The sequence below is a fragment of the Hesperophylax consimilis genome, chromosome 17 (genome assembly GCF_061612785.1).
Source record: "Hesperophylax consimilis isolate HC1 chromosome 17, BYU_Hcon_1.0, whole genome shotgun sequence".
NCBI classification, from domain to species: Eukaryota; Metazoa; Arthropoda; class Insecta; order Trichoptera; family Limnephilidae; genus Hesperophylax; species Hesperophylax consimilis.
In genome coordinates, this window is record NC_142852.1 from 11,054,256 (window position 1) to 11,061,885 (window position 7,630).

General features: G+C 34.6%; 1 long non-coding RNA gene across 1 annotated transcript; it reads right to left on the minus strand.

Moving 5' to 3' along the window:
* Positions 1-3,875: 3,875 nt before the first annotated feature.
* Positions 3,876-7,213, minus strand: LOC149415972 (uncharacterized). Its single transcript, XR_016303609.1, has 3 exons — positions 7,096-7,213; positions 4,794-4,908; positions 3,876-4,048 (listed from the first exon to the last, which is right to left on the minus strand). It is a non-coding gene; the product is annotated as an uncharacterized LOC149415972 (long non-coding RNA).
* Positions 7,214-7,630: the final 417 nt, after the last annotated feature.

Genomic DNA, 7,630 nt, shown 5'->3' on the forward strand with positions numbered 1-7,630 from the left:
CCCTGAATGTGGGTGATTTTTATAGAGCGATTTTTTGACGTGCTTTCTGTTTGAATACTTGTTTAAACGTTGGTGAAGAAAACATGCACAATTGGGCATTTTATTATTTTTATTGTACATTATACACTTTAAAAATAAGGTAAAAAGTCCCGATAAACAGCTTTTTAGCAGTTTGTCTAACGGGTTCATTACATTATAAATCTTTTTTATATTTAATTTACAGTTACATTTTTACAATTATACGCATAAAACAAAAAAATTACAGAAATATAGCAACAGTAAAATTATGAAAAACAAACATATCAATTTTAAAAGTCATTAGAATAAAATATCATTTTAAGCTAATACGAATGAATTCTTTCAGTAAGCCAAGTCTTCAGTAAGTTCACCAATTGTTTGTTTTGGGCATAGTTTTTAATTTCCGCAGGTAACATATTAATAACAACTGGGAATCATATAGTTTAACGTTCTTTATTTATAAATATTCGGGCCAGCAGATCTTCAACCTGTTGACTGTGGGAAATCCGGAAACTTGAACACAAATAACAGTAAAATATGAAAACAAAATTTAAAAAATATTGTTTCTAAAATAAAATTTAGTGCAAGCGATTTGGACACTGACCTTTATACAGTTTCTGAATACATAGGGCTTAAAATCGCTTTCAAAACTAAAGGCAAACACATTTTTATCCTATTATTTGCTAACCCTTATCTAGGCAAGGATATAAAAAGTGAAATTTTAATAGTTAAACCGTGTTATTAGGATTCTGGGTCTAAAACAGTTCTTGAAAAAAAAGCGAAAAAATAAATAGGTTTTTAAATTATCAGTGATAGTGTTCAAATGTTAACTACGGTGAACAACGCTACATGCGGTTGGTAAAGTAAGGTTTAAATGAAAAATTCTAGCCAATAAGTAGTTAACTGTATTTGCTACGAATAATTACACAAACAAGAACATTCCAACTTTCTTTTTAAATGAAAGAGTTTTCGTTTTATTCGAATAAAATCATTGATTATATTGGAATTGCAGCCTTTACAAACCACATTGTAAAAATTAAAAAAAAAAATCTAAGGTTAACATTTGTCGGTTCTGTTTTGTACGGAGAAAAATACTTACATTTTAATGTATCTGCGAGGAAAATCGTCAAATCACTCAAATCAATGAAACTTTTTTCTGTCTGCCCAGGTAGTACGTTCTCGAGCGGTTGAAGTACCTGGCAGATGTGTTAACCAAATAATTCTGGTAGGTATAAGGTGCGATCTCTACAGGGTAAACAAAAAAAAGTTCTAGAATGCACTAGTAGCTGCTGCTACAGTACTACAATTTTGAGAGTGAATTTAGAAGTGTAAAAATATTATTTTAACAATAATTAAATACATTACTGTACACATATACAAGTTTAAAAATAAATCAAATCTTTTACAATGCGATTTAGAACAAATTCAAAGAAATCGCAAGGTTATAAATATTGTGACTGTACTGATTGTACTGGTAACTCTCTGGTGAAACATATCATATCTAATACAAGAATTTATTGTGTAAATAGTTTTCATGAAGGTGAATGTTAACGCAAGGAACAAGAAAAGTGTCCAGTCAAAGAGTCTCTTCGAGAAAACGCATAATTGCATACGAAAAAAAACTGTGAGTGCGCACGCGTTTTTTTTCAAATCTCTCTTCAGCCAGAAAACGAAAAAGTTTTTTCTCAGCTGTCATTCAGTATTTTCTCTTCAAGGAACACTGTTGATAACTTTTCATAGTTGCACTGGGAACAAGAAAAGGGGATTTTTCTCCGCTCTGAGGCAGCATGTGTTCCAACAAATGTCCTATATGGGGGGTAAGGTGGCCTTTCCTAGAATCTGAATATGTGCACTTGGAAAATGAAAAAGGTTTGTTGGAACTGTGAGTCAGCATGTGGCTTTTAAGATGTGCGTTTTGAGAATATCCATAGATGAACAAGGAAAAATAAAAAGTTTTCTCCGCAGTGACACAACGTGCGCTTCAGATTGCCTTTATAATAACATAAATATGTGTACTTGGAACATAAAACAGGTTTTTTGCCACTTTGAGACAGCATGTGGGCCTTTAGATGGGCGTTTTGATAAAATGAAATGTTTCTCACGGAACAAGAAAAAGGTTTTTCTCCACTGTGAGTTAGCATGTGGCTCGTTAGGACGCTCTTTCGATAACATGCATAGTTGCACACGGAACATGAAAAAGGTTTTTCTCCACTGTGAATCAGCATGTGCCACTTCAGCTGACCTTTTCCATAAAACGCATAGTTTCACTCGGAACATGAAAAAGGTTTTTCTCTACTGTGAATCCGCATGTGTCCGTTTAGTTCGCTTTTTTGATAACATGCATAGTTGCACAAGGATCATGAAAATGGTTTTTCCCCACTGTGAGTCAGCATATGGCTAATCAGTTGACTCCTTCGATTACTTGCATAATTGCACACCGAACATGAAAATGGTATTTCTCCACGGTGAGTCAGCAAGTCTGACTTCAGGTTACCCTGTTGATAACTTTCATAGTTGCACTCCAAACATGAAAAAGGTTTTTCTCCACTGTGAATAAGCATGTGGCTCTTCAGATAATCCTTTCGATAACATGCATAGTTGCACAAGGAACATGTAAAAGGTTTTTTTCCACTGTGAGTCAGTATGTGGCTCTTCAGTTGACTCTTCTGATTACACGCATAGTTGCAAGCGGAACATGAAAAAGGTTTTTCTTTAATGTGAGTCAGCATGTGGCTCTTCAGTTGACCCTTCTTATTACACGCATAGTTGCAAGCGGAACATGAAAAAGGTTTTTCTCCACTGTGAGTCAGCATGTGGCTCTTCAGATAATCCTTTCGATAACATGCATAGTTGCACAAGGAACATGTAAAAGGTTTTTTTCCACTGTGAGTCAGTATGTGGCTCTTCAGTTGACTCTTCTGATTACACGCATAGTTGCAAGCGGAACATGAAAAAGGTTTTTCGCCACTGTGAGTCAGCAAGTGTCTGTTCAGGTGACCCCGGTGATAACTTGCAAAGTTGCACTTCAAACATGAAAGAGGTTTTTTCCCACTGTGAATCAGCATGTGCCTCTTCATCTGACTTTTTCCATAACATGCATAGTTGCACACGGAACAAGAAAATGTTTTTTCACCTCCGTGAGTCAGCAAGTGTGACTTTAGGTTACCCTGTTGATAACTTTCATATTTGCACTCCAAACATGAAAAAGGTTTTTCTCCACTGTGAATCAGGATGTGAATCTTCAGCTGACCCTTTCGACAGCACGCATAGTTGCACAAGGAACATAAAAAAGGTTTTTCTCTACTGTGAGTCAGCATGTGGCACTTTAAATTACCCTTCTGACGACACGCATAGCTGCACACGGAACATGAAAAAGGTTTTTTTCCACTGTGAGTCAGCATGTGGCTCTTTAAATTACCCTTATGATTACATGCATAGTTGCACAAAGAACATGAAAAAGGTTTTTCTCTACTGTGAGTCAGCATATGGCCATTTAAATGACCCTTATGATAACATGCATAGTTGCACACGGAACATGAAAAAGTTTTTTTTTCACTGTGGGTCAGCATGTGCCTCTTTAAATTTCTTTTTTGAGCATTTGAATAGTTGCACTTGGAACAAGAAAAAGGTTTTTCTCTTACATGGGTGCTTACGTTCATTGCAAAATTTGACTTAGGAGAGAAGGAGTAGTTGCGATAGGGAGGAGTGTATCCCTTTTCCACAAAATGCGTCTGAAGATCTGTCGACAAATTTGAAAAATAAAATGGGTGAAAAAGACTCAGTTAAGCTTAGATTAAATAAGCGAAGAAAGTTTATTGAAAGGATAAAAAAATAGGAGAGTCCGAATCGTTCCAAGATTACAGTGAAAAATTGGTTTTACCTGCTTCCTTGGTAATTCTTCCTAAGCGTTCTAAGCATTCCTCTTTTACATCCAGCAGGTCTATGTCAATTTTAATATAAGTAAGCGCCGCTTCATCTTGTCGGGGTCCAAGATCCGCTTTTATGGTGACTGTCTTCACATTTATGTTTCCTGGAATAAAAAAAGGACAATAAATAGATCGAATCTTTGCATGGCCAGCCCTGAACCAAACGGCGCCAGACGCGAGTTTAATTTTGGCTGCCCTAACAGTCTCAAATAGTACACGCCAAGGCAGGATATCACTGTAATCAATAAAATGATGATTTGTGTTTTTTGTAGCGCGGTATTTATCAAAAATAATATCAAGGGCGATATGTTAGGTTGAGCACTCGACGCCCGGAGCGAAATGCTCCAATTGCGCCAGGATAGGGTCAGCCATGTATCTTCGTAAAATTGATAAAAACGAGATTTTTTAAAAATTGGAAATCAATAAACTATTTTTTTTTTTGAATAAAGATACCATTGATCAACGAGGTCAATGTTAGATAAAAAATGACCTCAGATGTCCGCTTCAGTGACCGATTCTTCAAAAAACAAAAACTTTCTCTAAAGCACCCGTAGTAGAGAGTTTGATTGTTTTCAGTCAATGGAATATTGTTTTTCCAATCAATATTTATGTATTTTTAACGTATAATAAATACGTGTTTTTTACATCATGTCCCAAATGAAATTAGGTAAAAATCGAGGAACCGAGAACTTATTGTGAATAATATGATAAAGTTTAATGAGTGCTGTATTTTGGTATTTTCCGGCAATGACGCATATTAAGGTAAATACCCAATACACCTCATGTATTATAAGAAAGGATGTTGTGAACAAGTATGTGTCCTGTTTGAAAATGAAAATGCAATTTCACCTCCATCTTCTTCCCGGAGACCTGGTTCCGTCTTAATGGATATAGTATCTGGCTTCCGTAGATCCATGGTCTGCTTTGGTAGAGTTTGGTTATTGGTTTAACCACAAAAATATATCTTAAACAGAACGTTGTTAAAATAAAATAAAACATGATACATGATTTTATGCTCAACTCGTTAAATCATTCCTCCTTATGTAGCCTTAAAAATTTGTTTATAAGAATCTGCAAATCCTGATACATTCAAAAACATCTAATTTGTAAACAGCAAATTCAAGATATTAAAGATAAAATCAACCCTTTAATTAGCCTATTAAGCCAAATATCATATATATTACCAAATAAATTTTAAAAAATCTATATTATAGCCTCGTACATTCACATTTAAACTATTTGATTGAAATCTGGGGAAATGCATATGAAACATATATAAATGAACTACACGTAAAACAAAACAAAGTAATCAAAAAGCTTTTTCACTTCAAACCTAGAACATCCACAGAAAAATTATGCATAGAAACAAAACTACTAACATTAAGAAACTAACATTAACCAAGTACACACACACTTTACACGGCAACAAGATAAAATACATTTAAACACCACACATACTCATTACGGCAAGCAATCCATTGGTTACGAGGGGAGCAACATATATAATTGCCTCCCAGATGAAATAAAAATTAAAAAAAGTGTAGGTAAATTTAAAAAAAAAAATGTTCAGTTTTATGCTCAATCAACAAAACAATGATCGTGAATAAAATCGTAATGTAATATATTAATGGGTAATGTATTAGTTTTTTCTAGTTAAGTAAGTGAAAATGTAATTTTCTTTTAAGAAGAATAATAAAAACAATAAAAAAAAATTTGGTTTCGCTTGGAATAACCTGTCAAAATAACGAAGTATAAGCCAAAACACATATTTGAAATCCTTGGAGATATGACAACGGTTAAGAGAAACGTTGTTTATCGTGGTAAAACTATATTTATATACTAACAATGTTTACCGCCATTCCGCTTTTAACAAAATATTTGTTAACCATATGTTTTTTGTTGTGTAATTGTAATAAATGCCTTCTTAACCCTTAACTATGGACGTGAAAAAAAAATCACACTCCCATGAACGTCGGGTCACACAGACCCCTTCATAAAATTCTTCTAATTTTCAAACCTGGACCAATCTGACTTTAGCAAGGAGTTTATATATATAAAGTATTTATAAATAAAAGATCGAGTAATGAAAATAATCAACTTATATTCATATTTTAATAATTATCTCCAAATTTAACAAACCTAGTCAGTTTTCAGTCTTAATTGACTTGAGATCATATTAAGGCTCCTTAATTATAGTAGGTTTTACAAAAATCAAAAACAATAATTTTTCCTAGCTAATAAAAAAAACAGTAACAAAAAGTCATAAAAAAAACTTCTGAAAGAAATAAAATAAAAATTCTCACAAGGATCAAACTTATGTAAAATTACTGGCACTCAGAACATAGAGACTTGGAACACTAAAGACAAACTGGCTTCTTGCAGTTTATATAGGCATGGGTTGTCTTTCTAGAGAGCTTTGATGGGCAAAATCTACATCTTTTACGATTTTTAGGACCAACTTCTTCAGCCTGTATTGCCGCTGGGGGCACATCTGCACATAATATTCGAGTAATTGTCAAACTCAATTCTCTAGGCGACTTTGTGCATAAAACTCGTCTTTGAGCATGTGGCAGGACTAGAGACCGCGCTAAAGTTTTCAAAAAAATCACCTCTTTCTATTTTCTTTTCCTGTTCCTGATTGAACAAGACGTAAGCATTGACTCCACTTAAATCCAGCACCCTGAAAAATACCACCATGGGCCAACGTCTTGTTCGGCGGCTACTAGAATAAATGGCATGTAAGAAAATTATAGTAGACGGGTCACATAGGCCCGAGTATATTTGTATGGAAATTATAGTCAACGGGTCTCCCAGGCCCTGAGCAAATTTTAAATGATTATTACTCACGTAATAAGTGCCGGATGACGCGACCTTCTCCCTCCTTGGTCATAACACAACTAAAACTGAAGCTACTGAGACGCGCGGGGATGGCACGCGCGGGGAAGGTGTTTATTCCGAGAAATTGAAGAAGGGGATGGGCCTCTGAGACCCGACGTCCATATTTAAAGGTTAATACTAATCTAATAATCGGTAGACGTCAAATTGACAGTTTAAACATTCTACTGTGACAAAACGCCCAATGATTCCCTAACTAAACTGGAATAACTACCAAATAAATAGCGATGAATATAAGAATGAGTATTTACTTTACCAATAACCATCACAGGCGTGGGATAGTAAGTTTTACAACGCGGGATAAACAGAGTTGGGAAACAGGAAGAAACGGCTGTCGGAGAAGAAAGCACTTGTTAGCACTTGTCAAAAATATTTATAGGTTATGCATAGACAAGCATGAAGTCATAGACAATTATTATAATTTTCATGGCGACCAAATAACTAAAAAAAAACATTTTCTTATGTGACTTTTCAACACATACATATTCATCATATTTATGATAATTAATCACGGTCATTAATAAGAACGGTTATTATTAAGAATGATCGTAACTATGAATAATGATTTTTAAGAACATTTCATATTCAGCACAATTTGCGAGTCTTTCCACGCGAGTGGTACCGACTACCAGTATATAGGCGAAAAGCAAGTTTAGCTATTATGTCTTTCAAAATCAGGAACAATTTTATCGATAGCCCATTTCTCTTGGGATGCTATCATTCATATGTACCAGACCACTACAGCCGAAGTCGATACCATGACCTATTCAGAGTACCAAAATTCAAAACCG